Below are 9,931 nucleotides of genomic sequence, written 5' to 3' on the forward strand. Positions count from 1 at the left end.
AGTATATTGCAGACTAAGTTTTAACAAGGCAAAAATGGCAAAAACACAAAATCAGTTGGCTTATCAACCTTTAAAAGACCACTAAGTAAATATAACATTTGGGGGTTTATGAAACCCAGTTGAGAATCTAGTGATTTCGAGTCTCCAGAAAAATGCACATAGATAGAAACAGTGGATAACTTTAGGGGGGTTATGGATTTCATAAAGCACATCACAACCCCCCTGCAGACTGAAGCTGTTAGATGGGGCTGGTATGAGGAAGAAAGCATTTAGGGGGAGAAGAGCATGAACAGAGGGCTAATGGATTTGGAACTATTAAATGTTCTGGTTTTCCAAAGGACTGTATCTGGAGGGGGGAGGAGTAAGTCAAGCCAGACGAGAACCCTGAATGCAGTGTTAGAGCCTGATCTGCATCTAGTATCAGGAAATAGGGATCTCCCTCCCTCAAGGTTTTTGAGAGGAAGTAACACAGCCAGAATGCTAGCATCTCATGACTGGTGCTTTAGGCAGATTATCTTTGGTGGTATGAAGTAGAATAGTTCTGAATATGAAAAGCAAGCTGGGAAACCAATTAGATACCTGGCAATAAATTAGGCTTGTGATTAAGGTTAAAACTAGAACAGACATGATTTGAAAACAGCATGGATGGGAAATACTTTAAAGGAAGAGTTGACATGATTTAAGGACTTTTGGCAGAAAAAATGTAAAGGGGTGCCAGGGTTTTTAACTTGGGTACCTTGGAACCAAGTTTAATAGTGTTTCAATTAACAAAAACAGGGACCCAGAGGGAGATCTAGCTTTAAGAAAAGGTATGAACAGAAGGAGAGCGCTGAAACAGGAAATAATGCGTACAAGTTAAAAAAAACAACAACTTACTGTTCTTTATTGAGGTATAATTTACATGTAGTGAAATACACAAATCTTGAGTGTACAGTTCTATGTAAATACCAATACGACCACAATCTAGATTAGGTTACAGTCCATTTCCAAGAATCTAAAAGGCTTTGTATCTCCTCAGCTAATAACCCCTCTAAAAGTTAACCATTACTTTGACCCCATCACCAAAGATTCATTTTGTCTGTTTTGAATTTCTTATAAATAAAATCAAATAGTATTAACTCTTTTGTGTGCAGGCTGTAAGATTATCTATATTGCTGCAGGTGGTAGTTTATTCTTTTTCATTGCTACATAACACTCCATGTCCTCAATACAGTCATTCCTCACTTAACAATACTTCAGTTAACAAGGGATTACATATATGAACAAGACCCCAATAGACTATCATATCACCTAGGTGTGTAGTTGGTTATATCATATGGGTTTGTGTAATTACACTCTATGATGTTTGCATGGCAAAATCACCTAAGGACATATTTCTCAGATGTATCCCCATTGTTAATCAACAGTGAATGTATATCACACTGAAAAACTGAACTGTTGATAGACATTTGGGCTGTTTCCTCTAAATAGCTGTTATGTTCTTGCACAAGTCTTGGTGGACATAAACTGCTTATCAGAGGTAAATCCAGGAGTGTTAATATTGGATCATAGTTTACATATGTTTAGCTTTATAGACACTGCCAAATAGTTTTCCAGATTTACACTCATGCCAGCAGCATATGAGAGTTCCACCTGCTCCACATCTACACCACCACTTGGGAATGCTAATTCTTTCATTTTAGAGGTATGATAGTTATCTCATCTAATCTGCATTAAATGATTAAATGCTGACTGCATTTTCCCTATTTGCACCTTTTCATGTTTATTAGCTCTTTGGATATCTTCTTTTGTGAAGTACTAGGTTCAAGTTTTTTGCACATTTTACAACTTGGATTGTCTTTCTTACTGAATTGTAGGAGCTTAATGAGTATTAGATATAAACACTTTGTGGTGTATCTATTGCAAATATCTTTTCTCAGATTGTAGCTTGACTTCCTTTTGGAATCTGTTTATTTTCATGGGAGACTGAATATACTGACAGACAATGCCAGACAACATATATAAAAGAGAGCTCTAGGCAGCACTCCGTCTGCCCACCTGTGACTATGCAGGTGCTTCCTTTCACCAACTCTCTCCTGCAGGGCAGCAGCTTCCTGCCTGTCCATGACCTGTACCATGCCAGGACTTCCCTTCACTGACCTCCCTCAGCGGAGGCAGCTCTCCTCAAGGCCACCCTCCTGTAACCATGCAGGCCTCTCTCAGCAAACCTGTCCCTTTTGGGGCAGCTCTTCCTGCCTGCTTGTGTCTATGCAAGTGTCTTTTACTGTCCTATCCCTTTTCTAATAAACCTGCTCTTTAAATATTAAAAAACAAAAACAAAAAACCAGAGCTCTAACACAAGTTACAGAAGCCAGCCCAGGAAATAACTATTCTAGCTATTTACTAATATCTCCAGTAATTAGCTTAAGAAGCAAAACTACTAGTTATAGGCTGCCTACAGGTTTCCCATAGTAGAAGTACACATCTTCCAATCAGGAGATACCTGAAAGCCTCCCCTTTTTCCTATTATAAGGCTTACCACTGGTCTACCTGCTTTCCTTTGAGTCTCTGCCAAGTGGTGGTGGCTAATTCTCCCAACTATTAAAAGATCTGAACAAATGGCCTTTGCCTCTTCTCATTTGGGTGGTCTTTGTTTATTATTATATTAAAAACATCTTTATTAAGGTACAACTAACAATAAACAACAAATTGGAAGTGTGAAAACTAATAAGTTTTGACACATGTATGTAACTGTAAACCACCACCACAAAATAGTAAACATATTCAACACTCTCCAAAAATTTCCTCATGTTTCTTGGTAATTCCCCCTCCACCTTTCACGCCTGAGCAGCCTGCGAGATGCTTTCTACCACTACAGAGTTTCGTGTACATTTTCTAGTTTTATAAAAATTAAATCACACAAAATATACTCTGCTTTCTTTCGCTCAGCATAATTATTTTGATATTCAACTATGTGTGTTCTATGTTGATAACTCATTTCTTTTTATTGCTAAACACTGTCCTCTTATGGAGTCTTTTGATGAGAGGTTCTCAATTTTAATAAATCCAAATTATCAACCTTTTTTTATGGTTATTATTACTATGCTGTGTAAAAAAAAATTTTTTTTGCTGACCTCAAAGACATGAAAATATTTTACATTTTCTTTTAGAAGCATTGTTTACCCTTAACATTTAGATTCATTACCTAAAATTAAATTTTATATATGGTGTAAGATTAGGATTGAGGTTCATTATTTTTAGCCAATTGGTCCAGTTTATTTAATAGATCCAAGTCTGAAACTAATGGAAAAAGTAAAGGCTGATGTTAAAGTTGGAGACAGAGTGAATAATTTCAAAAAAGAAGAGTTAAAAAGCTATAGCAGTAGGTTAAATCATTGAGGGAATTAGAAAAAAGAAAACAATAAAGACCCTAATAAAATATCTGCATAAAAGAATCATAAATAGAAATGTTAGAACAAGTCAAAGTGATTTCTGAGCAGTTTTCATTGAAATCCAGGAGAAATAAAAGTTTCAAGACAGAAGAAAAAGACAGACAATGTAAAATTTGTGCAGAGGAAGCAAAACTTTTCCCCTACCCATTTTAGGATTTCAACTTTTGTTAATTTTTCTAATAGAAAGACAAATTAACAAAAGATAAAATGTTTCTTAACACTTGCAACATTTAATCACGCACTTAGGAGAAACCTCAATGAAAAGTAACTCAAAGTTCAGGTTTAGAACTGCAGGTTATATGGGGTTTCCAATAAAGAACAACAAATTTGTAGAGGAATGACAGGACAAAGGAAAGAAGTTTTAGGGACCCAAGAGCAGCAAATTATGGGAAGGTAAATACATGGGAAGAAACTAATGGAGTAAGGTTTGTTTGCAGATTCTTCTCTGGGCTGATAAAGAGTCTCAAGTAAAAGGAGACTCCAGTAAAGGAAGAATTTATATCCTGCCCTCCGGAAGAAAAGGGAGGGTAGAGAGGTTCTGCATTTGCTGCTTCTTAATTGCCTTCAGCTCTAAATAAGTCAAAGAGACATATTTGGGGATGACATATTCTGGTTTCCTTCATTCTCAGGAGGTGAGAAAAAGGCCACTGGGCTTGGCATTATGTTGCTAATGACTGTGAAGAGTATGGTTTCTCAGAGTGATAGTGAGGAATGGATTCAGTTACTTATGGGAAGAATTTAGGAAAAGCTCTCAAGCTGTTCTGTTAAAAGGATTTTCCCTGTAAAATAGGGATAAAAGAGCAAATTGATGGGGTTATGGGAGTGGGGATAGAAAACAATGAAAGAGAAATAAAACACCTGAGAGAAGAAATAACTGAATAAGATGCCACAGGAGAGTCCCTGTGATCAAGAATAAGTTAAAGCCTAAAGTGATCCAAATTATAAAGGACTGCTCTTCTGGGGCCTATTGTTTGAAATGTATACCCACCTTCAGACCTTCCTAATTTAGGTTAAAAGGAACACTAACTAATGAATGTTAAAATCAAGATAAAAAAGACCTTTTAAAAGGGTTAACCAATTCAAGGCCCTGAAGCAACACAACAGAGCTAAGAGTTGCTGGAGGACTGTAATGCCCTTATTTTACACTCAAGTGGGGAATTATGTTCCCACCACCAAAGCACCTACCAATGCAAACATTATAATGGCACAATGACTCGTGACTTTTTCTACCACTAGAAGCACTAAAAGGATTATGTAACCACAGTTATTTATTGAGCTAAAAAGGGTGAGGTCTCCAATTGGGAAAAAGTTCTCTCAGGCATCAGTGCTTGCTGTTCCCTTAGGCTAGTCCATCAATCAGTTAATTCATCTTTTACAATGTAAATGCAATATAAAGTTTACCCTATGCTTTGCTCTTTGCAAATTCCTTCTTTGAATGCACCAAGGAATAGAAAGGGAAATTTGATGCAAACATTAAAAAGTGATTTATGGGCCTCCTGGTGGCCCAGGGGTTAGTCTCAGCACTGTGAAGCTATAGGCAGCCACTGCACAGCTAGCTATAGGCAGCTCCCTGGCCAGGGAGCTAACCCACAAGGCACAGCAGCCCTCTCCTGTCTCGCCGGCTGCTCCCCTCAGCAGTGACTTTCAGTAGATCTGCCTGTTCTGCTCCCCACTCTGTCTCTGGCGAATCCTCTCACAGCCCTGAACCCCGCACCTCTGGCCTATACCCCAGTTCTTGTATGCATAAATAAATAAAAAATAAATTTTAAAAAAGTGATTTACAAATTTACAAATTCTTCTCTGTTTTCTGTCTGTACTGTACTAGGCAGTTACTAATCCTTGGAACTCTTTTTCTACAAAATCCTTTACATTTGCTTCATTTTCATTTCCATAAATACCACTGTATCCCTGTCTCATTTTTTATCTGGAAGAGACTCACTTGGTGAGTTACTTGATCTTTGCAGGGGATCAGGATATGGCATTCCAAAATATGCCACTTTGGCATGAAGATTATTTTAAGATGAAGACATTTGAGATTCAACAGATGTAGAAAGAAAACTTGAAGTTTTCTTTATCTAACTAAAAGGAAAAACTTCTGAGAAATGAGGACTACCATAAATTCCCATTTTGTGTTGGATTCTACTCCCAAGAGAGAGACCAGTAATAACCCATCATAAATGTCAGTCTTGAAGATGGAAAGACCATTGCACCTATATAAACAAATGCTAGCACAAACTTTCTTATCTCCCCTTGTTGTCTTAAAGACCCGTTTGTCTTTCCTAAAAAAAAAACCTATTTGTTCTTCCCATAAAGGTCTTATCTCCCCATTCCTTTCCCCCACTAAATTAGGCTTAATTCCTAAATTCTAACCACCATTTTGAATGCTCCTGTTGCAAATATTTTGCAGCCTTTAAAACACTCTCTTTAGTTATGCTAATCTGTCTTCAGTTTAATTCATAGGTGTCCCTCCCCCAGGTACTGAATTAAGAAGGTATAGGAAAGTTTTTCCCTCCCCAACACCTTCTTCTAAATCACACTGTTGGGCCTCCCGGGGGCGCAGCGGTTGAGCGCTGGGTTGCAAAGCTGCCCGCAGCCTCTGCAGCACGAGTTCAATCTCCCTGGCCACCCGGCGAGGGTGCCACATGGTACTGAATTAAGAAGGTATAGGAAAGTTTTTCCCTCCCCAACACCTTCTTCTAAATCACACTGTTGGGCCTCCCGGGGGCGCAGCGGTTGAGCGCTGGGTTGCAAAGCTGCCCGCAGCCTCTGCAGCACGAGTTCAATCTCCCTGGCCACCCGGCGAGGGTGCCACATGGTGCGCAGACCTCTCCTGCTGCCCGCTGCTCCCCTCAGCTGTATATTTCTCTCACCCTCCCTCCCGCGCTTGACTGTACCCAGTGCTTGTATGAATAAATAAATAAATCTTAAAAAAAAAAAAAAACACTGTAAACCTCAGGCAAACCACTGAAAGACTACTCTCTCTCTCTCTCTCTTTTTTTTTTTAGATTTTGTTTATTTATTTTTGCACAGAAGAACTGGGTGCAGGCTGGGGAGCGGGGGAGGATGAGAGGACCCACCAGAGACAGAATGGGGAGCAGATCAGACAGATCTACTGAAATACACTGCTGAGGGGAACAGCAGGCAAAACAGGAGAGGTCTGCTGAGCCATTTGGGCTAGCTCCCTGGCCGGGGATGGGACTCAGGCCATCACTGAGACTCAACCCCCACGCCACCAGGGAGGCCCTGAAAGACTAATCTTAATAAATAAAACATTATGTAATCACATTGCTCCTATGCTCCAGACCTTTCAGCAAACTCATTAATCTGAATTTTAATATTCCCCATGCAAAGTCAGCAGGATAAACAGGTGAACTTATTTTTGAAAAGTAACCAGAGGATTGCTGGTACTTTCCTTCAGGAAAGATCTTGGGCACTGAAATTGTAACAGGGTGGTCCCCAGGAAATGGGGAGGTTCCAGGTTTCCTGCCCAACCCAAGGAAGGGTGGAGATGAACAGGGAGAGAAGCTGCAGAGGAGACTGAGGAAGGAAGGAAGCAGGATGGAGCCAGAAGAGGACCTGCAGGAGGCACATGGAGCCGAGAGACACATGAAGAAACTGCGCTTGCCTTTTGGTCATGGACTGGGTGACACAGATGTAGGTGAGAGACCCGTGGGGAGGTGACAATGGCGGTTTTTGTCTTAATTTTGATTTTGCTCTTTTCCTTCCAGACTTGACTGGTTATTTCTGATCCTTTTCTGTGGGTCCCCACTGGAAGGTGCTTTAGACTTGTGGCAGGCTTTGGGGCCTTGCTCTGGGCCAATCCTGCTTGGGTGGACTTTTACCCACGAGGAGACAGGTAACTTTGGGTGCTTGATTTAGAAACTAGATTTGTTGTAGAGCAACCCCGATACAAAACGGGGTGCCTGACTGTGGGTCCTCACCCGCGCGCTTAAAAGGACTTATCAATGCTCCACTGCAGGCACACGTGAAAGGTTAATAAAAGGTTTATTTACAAGGGAAGGGGAAATGAGGAAATATACAGCTCTGGGAGAAAAGTGGGAGACAAAGTTTTAAATGAGTCCTACCCGATCCGCCGATCAGGAATCCCAAAATGGCGCTCTCAGAGTTGGCCGCCAGCCAGGAGCGGTGAAGCCAGGAGGTGAGCGATCGCGAGCCAGAGAGAGCCCAAGGCCCACATGTTTGGTTTTTATATCCAACCTGGCTACCCAACTCCACCCTCAGGTCCCAGCCACCCTCCCTTGGTGGTGACGGGATTTGTCTTTCCCAATGTCTTGAAGGCTTTAGTCTGGAGTGGGGGTGGGGTCCACAAAGCCTGTATGGGATTAGCTCAGGACATCATTTCCCCCTAACAGATTCTTTGTCTTTCTTGTATTGTTTACTAATTGTATTAAAGTTCCTTCCCATTAAAGTCTCATATGTTTTGTGTTGATGCAGCGGATGACAGAACCCATTTAGAGTAGGCAGGTTTGCACCCTCTCCTGTTTTGCACCCTGCTCCCCTCAGCAGGGAATTTCAGTCAATCTGCCTGTTCTGCTCCCCACTCTGTCACTGGTGAATCCTCTCACCCCCTGCACCTCTGGGCTGTACCCCAGTTCTTGTATGCATAAATAAATCTTAAAAAAAAAAATAGATGAAATTATGCAACCAAGAATCTACAGAGCTTCTATTCCAAGAACGTGCCAAAGAACAGACAATGCAAGTGCTGCAGGAGGCCCCAGATTGGGAGGCCATAGTGCTCTGGGGCTATGATTAAGTCCTGAAGCAAAGTCTGGTGGAGACAAGGACAAGAAGTGGATCCCTGTCACCGACCTGGACATGAAGATCAAGTCCCTAGAAGATATCTATCTCTTCCTTGCCCATCAAGGAATCTGAAATCATTGGTTTTTCACTCCCCACCCACCGCAGGGCCATCCTTTAAGGAGAAGGTTTTGAAGATTGCGCACCTGGCAAAGGCAGACCAGTGCTGAACAACAGATCAGGTTCAAGGCATTTATCATCATCAGGGACAACAGACAAGTTGGTCTCCATGTTAAGTGCTCCAAGGAGGTAGCCTTGGCCACCCAAGGGGCCATTATTCTAGCCTGGCTCTCTATTCTTCCTGTGTAGTTTGATCACTGGAGGAATGAGATCAGTAAACCCCACGCCATCCCCTGCAAGGTGACCAGTGCTGTTGCTCTATGCTGGCGGGTCTCCTCCCTGCCCTCTGGCACTGGCATAGCCTCAGTACAGTTATACCCAAGAAGCTGCCGCTCATGGCTGTACTGACTGCTACACCTCAATCAGGGCTGCACTGCCACCATGGCCAAAGTTGCCAAGACCACCTTTGATGCCATCTCCAAGATCTACAGCTACCGCACCCTGAACTCTGGAAAGGGACTATGTTCACAAAATCTCCCTATCATCTTATAAAGACCCACACCAGAATCTCCCAGCTATGGAACCAGGCTCCAGCCACCACATAGGTTTTATTCTTCCAACACATAGTTTTTATACAAGAGAAACAGGGAATTATATTTGGAGTTTTTTTTTTTTTTTTTTTTTTTAAGAAAAGGAATCTATAGGCCTTCTTCACTGACAATGTATGTACTTGACTTTCTTTGGACTCTGCAGAACCACTGCCCATATTAGCTACTGTCACCAGCATGTTATAATTATCAACATGACTGTCCATATTAAGGGTAGAGACTCCCTGATGGGGCAAGTGCATCAACTATGAGAAAACTAAGCCAAAGGAGGGTCTTTAAGGTCACCATTGAATTCAAGTCGAAGTCATTTTACCTCTGAGCATTCTAGTCTCTTAATTATGTTACAAACTCTTCCACAAGCCTTTAAATTTCTTGTCCTTTTCCTGATAATATGCTGAACATGTAAAATCAGAACTACGTACCTTCTTTATTAGTTATTTTTGCCCTTAGAGACATAACCCAATTACTATGTATAATTTCAGATATTTTTAGAAAATTCTATGTGGTTTCCACTCACATATGTTTGATTAAATTTATCAAGTGTCACCTTTTTCTAAAATGGCTTAATTAGGTCTAAGATATATTTATATATCTTAATGCTCCCACAAATACTGCTGTCCCTTCAAGCTTCATCAACACCTATTTTCGCAAGACTCACCACTTGTAGTTTTCCTCATTTGAGAAATAACCTCATTTAAGGCCTTTCTTCAAAACTAAAGGTATTTAATAAATAATGAAAACTATCTTGAATAGTAATTTCAATTTAGCAACATTCTCTGCATATCATTTTCATGAATAGAAATTTATAACAACAAATAACTGTTGTTGAGGTTCCAAATGTGTTTAGAACATGTACACTAAATGTATCACATTAAAGTGTTTGTAAACAATTATCTAAAAGTATAATAGGTAGGGCCTCCCTGGGGGCACAAGGGGTTAAGATGCAATCCACAAAGCAATCCACAGCCACTGCAGCACGAGTTCGATCCCCGGCCAGGAAGCAACTCACATGGC

The sequence above is a fragment of the Talpa europaea genome (assembly GCF_964194135.1).
Source record: "Talpa europaea genome assembly, chromosome: 1".
Taxonomy (NCBI): domain Eukaryota; kingdom Metazoa; phylum Chordata; class Mammalia; order Eulipotyphla; family Talpidae; genus Talpa; species Talpa europaea.